Source organism: Schistocerca gregaria, unplaced genomic scaffold, assembly GCF_023897955.1.
Source record: "Schistocerca gregaria isolate iqSchGreg1 unplaced genomic scaffold, iqSchGreg1.2 ptg000555l, whole genome shotgun sequence".
NCBI classification, from domain to species: Eukaryota; Metazoa; Arthropoda; class Insecta; order Orthoptera; family Acrididae; genus Schistocerca; species Schistocerca gregaria.
In genome coordinates, this window is record NW_026061948.1 from 382,324 (window position 1) to 389,289 (window position 6,966).

Below are 6,966 nucleotides of genomic sequence, written 5' to 3' on the forward strand. Positions count from 1 at the left end.
GCAAGCCAGATCGTCACATTGGCCGCTTTTCTCTCTGAGCCGGTTACATTTGTCGTCTGCAAAGCTATGTCTCGTGCTGCGTTATGCAGAGACACTAAAAGCACCATAGTAGAAAACAGAAGAAGCTTCTAAGTTGAAGCAATAGCCAGTAAGAAGAAGTACAATTAAAGTTTTGGTTATCGAATTTTGATTATTAGCTGGCCTTGGTTCTTTGGACATGAGGTGGAACCTAAGGATTTTGCTTGAAAGGAGGGCTAGCAGCCCCGTTGCACAGGAGAATGTGAAAAGTAAAAACCTGAGAAATCAGTCCGTTTTCGTCATTTGTTATCGAATCGACTTAAAGCCAGATCGTCAGATTGGCCGCTTTTCTCTCTGAGACGGTTACATTTATCGTCTGCAGAGCTATGTCGCGTGTTGCGGTATGCGGAGACTCTAAAAGCACCATAGTAGAACACAGAAGAAGCTTCTAAGTTGAAGCAATAGCCAGTAAGAAGCAGTACAATTCAAGTTTTGGTTATCGATTATTGATTATTAGCCGTCTTTGGAGCCTTGGACATGAGGTGGAACCTTAAGATTTTGCATGAAAGGAGGACTAGCAGCCGCGTTGCACGGGAGAATGTGAAAACGGTTCTTATGTAGTAAAAACGTGAGAAATCCGTCTGTTTTCGTCATTTGTTATCGAATCAACTGAAAGCCAGATCGTCACATTGGCCGCTTTTCTCTCAGAGACGGTTACATTTATCGTCTGCAAAGCTATGTCTCGTGCTGCGGTATGCGGAGACACTAAAATCACCATAGTAGAACACAGAAAAAGCTTCTATGTTGAAGCAATAGCCAGTAAGAAGTAGTACAATTCAAGTTTTAGTTGTCGATTATTCACTTTTTAGCCGGCTTTGGTGGCTTAGGCATGACCTAGGACCTTAAGATTTTGCATGAAAGGAGGACTAGCAGCCGCGTTGCACGGGAGAGTGTGAAAAGGATTCATATGTAGTAAAAACCTGAGAAATCCGTCCGTTTTCGTCATTTGTTATCGAATCGACTTAAAGTCAGATCGTCACATTGGCCACTTTTCTCTCTGAGACGGTTACATTTATCGTATGCAAAGCTATGGGGCGTGCTGCGGTATGCGGAGACACTAAAAGCACCATAGTAGAACACAGAAGAAGCTTCCAAGTCGAAGCAATAGCCAGTAGGAAGCAGTACAATTCAAGTTTTGGTTATCAATTATTGATTTTTGGCCGGCTTTGTTGCCTTGGACATAAGGTGGAATCTTAAGATTTTGCATGAAAGGAGGACTAGCAGTCGCGTTGCACGGGAGAATGTGAAAAGGGTTCATATGTAGTAAAAACCTGAGAAATCCGTCCGTTATCGTCATTTGTTATCGAATCGACTTTAAGCCAGATCGTCACATTGGCCGCTTTTCTCTCTGAGCCGGTTACATTTATCGTCTGCAAAGCTATGTCGCGTCCTGCGGTATGCAGAGACACCAAAAGCACCATAGTAGAACACAGAAGAAGCTTCTAAGTTGAAGCAATTGCCAGTAAGAAACAGTACAATTCCAGTTTTGGTTATCGATTATTGATTATTAGCCGGCTTTGGTGCCTTGGACATGAGGTGGAACCTTAAGATTTTGCACGAAAGGAGGACTAGCAGCCGCGTTGCACGGGAGAATGTGAAAAGGGTTCTTATGTAGTAAAAACGTGAAAAATCCGTCTGTTTTCGTCATTTGTTATCGAATCGACTGAAAGCCAGATCGACACATTGGCCGCTTTTCTCTCTGAGACGGTTACATTTATCGTCTGCAAAGCTATGTCGCGTGCTGCGGTATGCGGAGACACTAAAATCTCCATAGTAGAACACAGAAAAAGCTTCTAAGTTGAAGTAATAGCCAGTAAGAAGTAGTACAATTCAAGTTTTAGTTGTCGATTATTCACTTTTTAGCCGGCTTTGGTGGCTTGGACATGACCTAGGACCTTAAGATTTTGCATGAAAGGAGGACTAGCAGTCGCGTTGCACGGGAGAATGTGAAAAGGGTTCATATGTAGTAAAAACCTGAGAAATCCGTCCGTTATCGTCATTTGTTATCGAATCGACTTCAAGCCAGATCGTCACATTGGCCGCTTTTCTCTCTGAGCCGGTTACATTTATCGTCTGCAAAGCTATGTCGCGTGCTGCGGTATGCAGAGACACTAAAAGCACCATAGTAGAACACAGAAGTAGCTTCTAAGTTGAAACAATAGCCAGTAAGAAGGAGTACAATTAAAGTTTTGGTTATCGATTTTTGATTTTTAGCCGGCCTTGGTTCTTTGGACATGAGGTGGAACCTGAGGATTTTGCTTGAAAGGAGGGCTAGCAGCCCCGTTGCACCGGAGAATGTGAAAAGTAAAAACCTGAGAAATCCGTCCGTTTTCGTCATTTGTTATCGAATCGACTTAAAGCCAGATCGTCAGATTGGCCGCTTTTCTCTCTGAGACGGTTACATTTATCGTGTGCAAAGCTATGTCGCGTGCTGCGGTATGCGGAGACTCTAAAAGCACCATAGTAGAACACAGAAGAAGCTTCTAAGTTGAAGCAACAGCCAGTAAGAAGCAGTACAATTCAAGTTATGGTTATCGATTATTGATTTTTAGCCGGCCTTGGTTCTTTGGACATGAGGTGGAACCATAAGATTTTGCATGAAAGGAGGACTAGCAGCCGCGTTGCACGGGAGAATGTGAAAAGCGTTCTTATGTAGTAAAAACGTGAGAAATCCGTCTGTTTTCGTCATTTGTTATCGAATCGACTGAAAGCCAGATCGCCACATTGGCCTCTCTTCTCTCTGAGACGGTTACATTTATCGTCTGCAAAGCAATGTCGCGTGTTGCGGTATACGGAGACTCTAAATGCACCATAGTAGAACACAGAAGAAGCTTCTAAGTTGAAGCAATAGTCAGTAAGAAGCAGTACAATTCAAGTTTTGGTTATCGATTTTTGACTTTTAGCCGGCTTTGGTGCCTTGGACATGAGGTGGAACCTTAAGATTTTGCATGAAAGGAGGACTAGCAGTCGCGTTGCACGGGAGAATGTGAAAAGGGTTCATATGTAGTAAAAACCTGAGAAATCCGTCCGTTATCGTCATTTGTTATCGAATCGACTTCAAGCCAGATCGTCACATTGGCCGCTTTTCTCTCTGAGCCGGTTACATTTATCGTCTGCAAAGCTATGTCGCGTGCTGCGGTATGCAGAGACACTAATAGCACCATAGTAGAACACAGAAGAAGCTTCTAAGTTGAAGCAATAGCCCGTAAGAAGCAGTACAATTAAAGTTTTGGTTATCGATTATTGATTTTTAGCCGGCCTTGGTGCCTTAGACATGAGGAGGAACCTTAACATTTTGCATGAAAGGAGGACTAGCAGCCGCGTTGTACGGGAGAATGTGAAAACTGTTCATATGTAGTAAAAACCTGAGAAATCCGTCCGTTTTCGTCATTTGTTATCGAATCGACTTAAAGTCAGATCGTCACTTTGGCCGCTTTTCTCTTTGAGACGGTTACATTTATCGTCTGCAAAGCTATGTCGCGTGCTGCGGTATGCGGAGATACTAAAAGCACCATATGAGAACACAGAAGAATCTTCTAAGTTGAAGCAATAGCCAGTAAGAAGCAGTACAATTCAAGTTTTGGTTATCGATTATTGATTTTTAGCCGGCTTTGGTGCCTTGGACATGAGGAGGAACCTTAACATTTTGCATGAAAGGAGGACTAGCAGCCGCGTTGTACGGGATATTGTGAAAAGGGTTCATATGTAGTAAAAACCTGAGAAAACCGTCCGTTTTCGTCATTTGTTATCGAATCGACTTAAAGCCAGATCGTCACATTGGCCGCTTTTCTCTCTGAGACGGTTACATTTATCGTCTGCTAAGCTATGTCGCGTGCTGCGGTATGCGGAGACACTAAAAGCACCATAGTAGAACACTGAAGAAGCTTCTAAGTTGAAGCAATAGCCAGTAAGAAGTAGTACAATTCAAGTTTTGGTTGTCGATTATTCACTTTTTAGCCGGCTTTGGTGGCTTGGACATGACCTAGGACCTTAAGATTTTGCATGAAAGGAGGACTAGCAGTCGCGTTGCACGGGAGAATGTGAAAAGTGTTCATATGTAGTAAAAACCTGAGAAATCCGTCCGTTATCGTCATTTGTTATCGAATCGACTGCAAGCCAGATCGTCACATTGGCCGCTTTTCTCTCTGAGCCGGTTACATTTATCGTCTGCAAAGCTATGTCTCGTGCTGCGTTATGCAGAGACACTAAAAGCACCATAGTAGAACACAGAAGAAGCTTCTAAGTTGAAGCAATAGCCAGTAAGAAGCAGTACAATTAAAGTTTTGGTTATCGAATTTTGATTTTTAGCTGGCCTTGGTTCTTTGGACATGAGGTGGAACCTAAGGATTTTGCTTGAAAGGAGGGCTAGCAGCCCCGTTGCACGGGAGAATGTGAAAAGTAAAAACCTGAGAAATCAGTCCGTTTTCGTCATTTGTTATCGAATCGACTTAAAGCCAGATCGTAACATTGGCCGCTTTTCTCTCTGAGACGGTTACATTTATCGTCTGCAAAGCTATGTCGCGTGTTGCGGTATGCGGAGACTCTAAAAGCACCATAGTAGAACACAGAAGAAGCTTCTAAGTTGAAGCAATAGCCAGTAAGAAGCAGTACAATTCAAGTTTTGGTTATCGATTATTGATTATTAGCCGGCTTTGGTGCTTTGGACATGAGGTGGAACCTTAAGATTTTGCATGAAAGGAGGACTAGCAGCCGCGTTGCACGGGAGAATGTGAAAAGGGTTCTTATGTAGTAAAAACGTGAGAAATCCGTCTGTTTTCGTCATTTGTTATCGAATCGACTGAAAGCCAGATCGTCACATTGGCCGCTTTTCTCTCAGAGACGGTTACATTTATCGTCTGCAAAGCTATGTCTCGTGCTGCGGTATGCGGAGACACTAAAATCACCATAGTAGACCACAGAAAAAGCTTCTAAGTTGAAGCAATAGCCAGTAAGAAGTAGTACAATTCAAGTGTTAGTTGTCGATTATTCACTTTTTAGCCGGCTTTGGTGGCTTGGGCATGACCTAGGACCTTAAGATTTTGCATGAAAGGAGGACTAGCAGCCGCGTTGCACGGGAGAGTGTGAAAAGGATTCATATGTAGTAAAAACCTGAGAAATCCGTCCGTTATCGTCATTTGTTATCGAATCGACTTAAAGTCAGATCGTCACATTGGCCGCTTTTCTCTCTGAGACGGTTACATTTATCGTATGCAAAGCTTTGGGGCGTGCTGCGGTATGCGGAGACACTAAAAGCACCATAGTAGACCACAGAAGAAGCTTCTAAGTCGAAGCAATAGCCAGTAAGAAGCAGTACAATTCAAGTTTTGGTTATCAATTATTGATTTTTGGCCGGCTTTGTTGCCTTGGACATAAGGTGGAATCTTAAGATTTTGCATGAAAGGAGGACTAGCAGTCGCGTTGCACGGGAGAATGTGAAAAGGGTTCATATGTAGTAAAAACCTGAGAAATCCGTCCGTTATCGTCATTTGTTATCGAATCGACTTAAAGCCAGATCGTAACATTGGCCGCTTTTCTCTCTGAGACGGTTACATTTATCGTCTGCAAAGCTATGTCGCGTGTTGCGGTATGCGGAGACTCTAAAAGCACCATAGTAGAACACAGAAGAAGCTTCTAAGTCGAAGCAATTGCCAGTAAGAAACAGTACAATTCCAGTTTTGGTTATCGATTATTGATTATTAGCCGGCTTTGGTGCCTTGGACATGAGGTGGAACCTTAAGATTTTGCACGAAAGGAGGACTAGCAGCCGCGTTGCACGGGAGAATGTGAAAAGGGTTCTTATGTAGTAAAAACGTGAAAAATCCGTCTGTTTTCGTCATTTGTTATCGAATCGACTGAAAGCCAGATCGACACATTGGCCGCTTTTCTCTCTGAGACGGTTACATTTATCGTCTGCAAAGCTATGTCGCGTGCTGCGGTATGCGGAGACACTAAAATCTACATAGTAGAACACAGAAAAATCTTCTAAGTTGAAGTAATAGCCAGTAAGAAGTAGTACAATTCAAGTATTAGTTGTCGATTATTCACTTTTTAGCCGGCTTTGGTGGCTTGGGCATGACCTAGGACCTTAAGATTTTGCATGAAAGGAGGACTAGCAGCCGCGTTGCACGGGAGAATGTGAAAAGGGTTCATATGTAGTAAAAACCTGAGAAATCCGTCCGTTTTCGTCATTTGTTATCGAATCGACTTAAAGTCAGATCGTCACTTTGGCCGCTTTTCTCTCTGAGACGGTTACATTATCGTCTGCAAAGCTATGTCGCGTGCTGCGGTATGCGGAGACTATAAAAGCACCATAGTAGAACACAGAAGAAGCTTCTAAGTTGAAGCAATAGCCAAAAAGAAGCTGTATAATTCAAGTTTTGATTATCGATAATTGATTTTTAGATGGCTTTGTCGCCTTGGACATGAGGTGGAACCTTAAGATTTTGCATGAAAGGAGGACTAGCAGCCGCGTTGCACGGGAGAATGTGAAAAGGGTTCATATGTAGTAAAAACCTGAGAAATCCGTCCGTTTTCGTCATTTGTTATCAAATCGACTTAAAGCCAGATCGTCACATTGGCCGCTTTTCTCTCTGAGACGGTTACATTTATCGTCTGCTAAGCTATGTCGCGTGCTGCGGTATGCGGAGACACTAAAAGCACCATAGTAGAACACTGAAGAAGCTGCTAAGTTGAAGCAATAGCCAGTAAGAAGTAGTACAATTCAAGTTTTGGTTGTCGATTATTCACTTTTTAGCCGGCTTTGGTGGCTTGGACATGACCTAGGACCTTAAGATTTTGCATGAAAGGAGGACTAGCAGTCGCGTTGCACGGGAGAATGTGAAAAGGGTTCATATGTAGTAAAAACCTGAGAAATCCGTCCGTTATCGT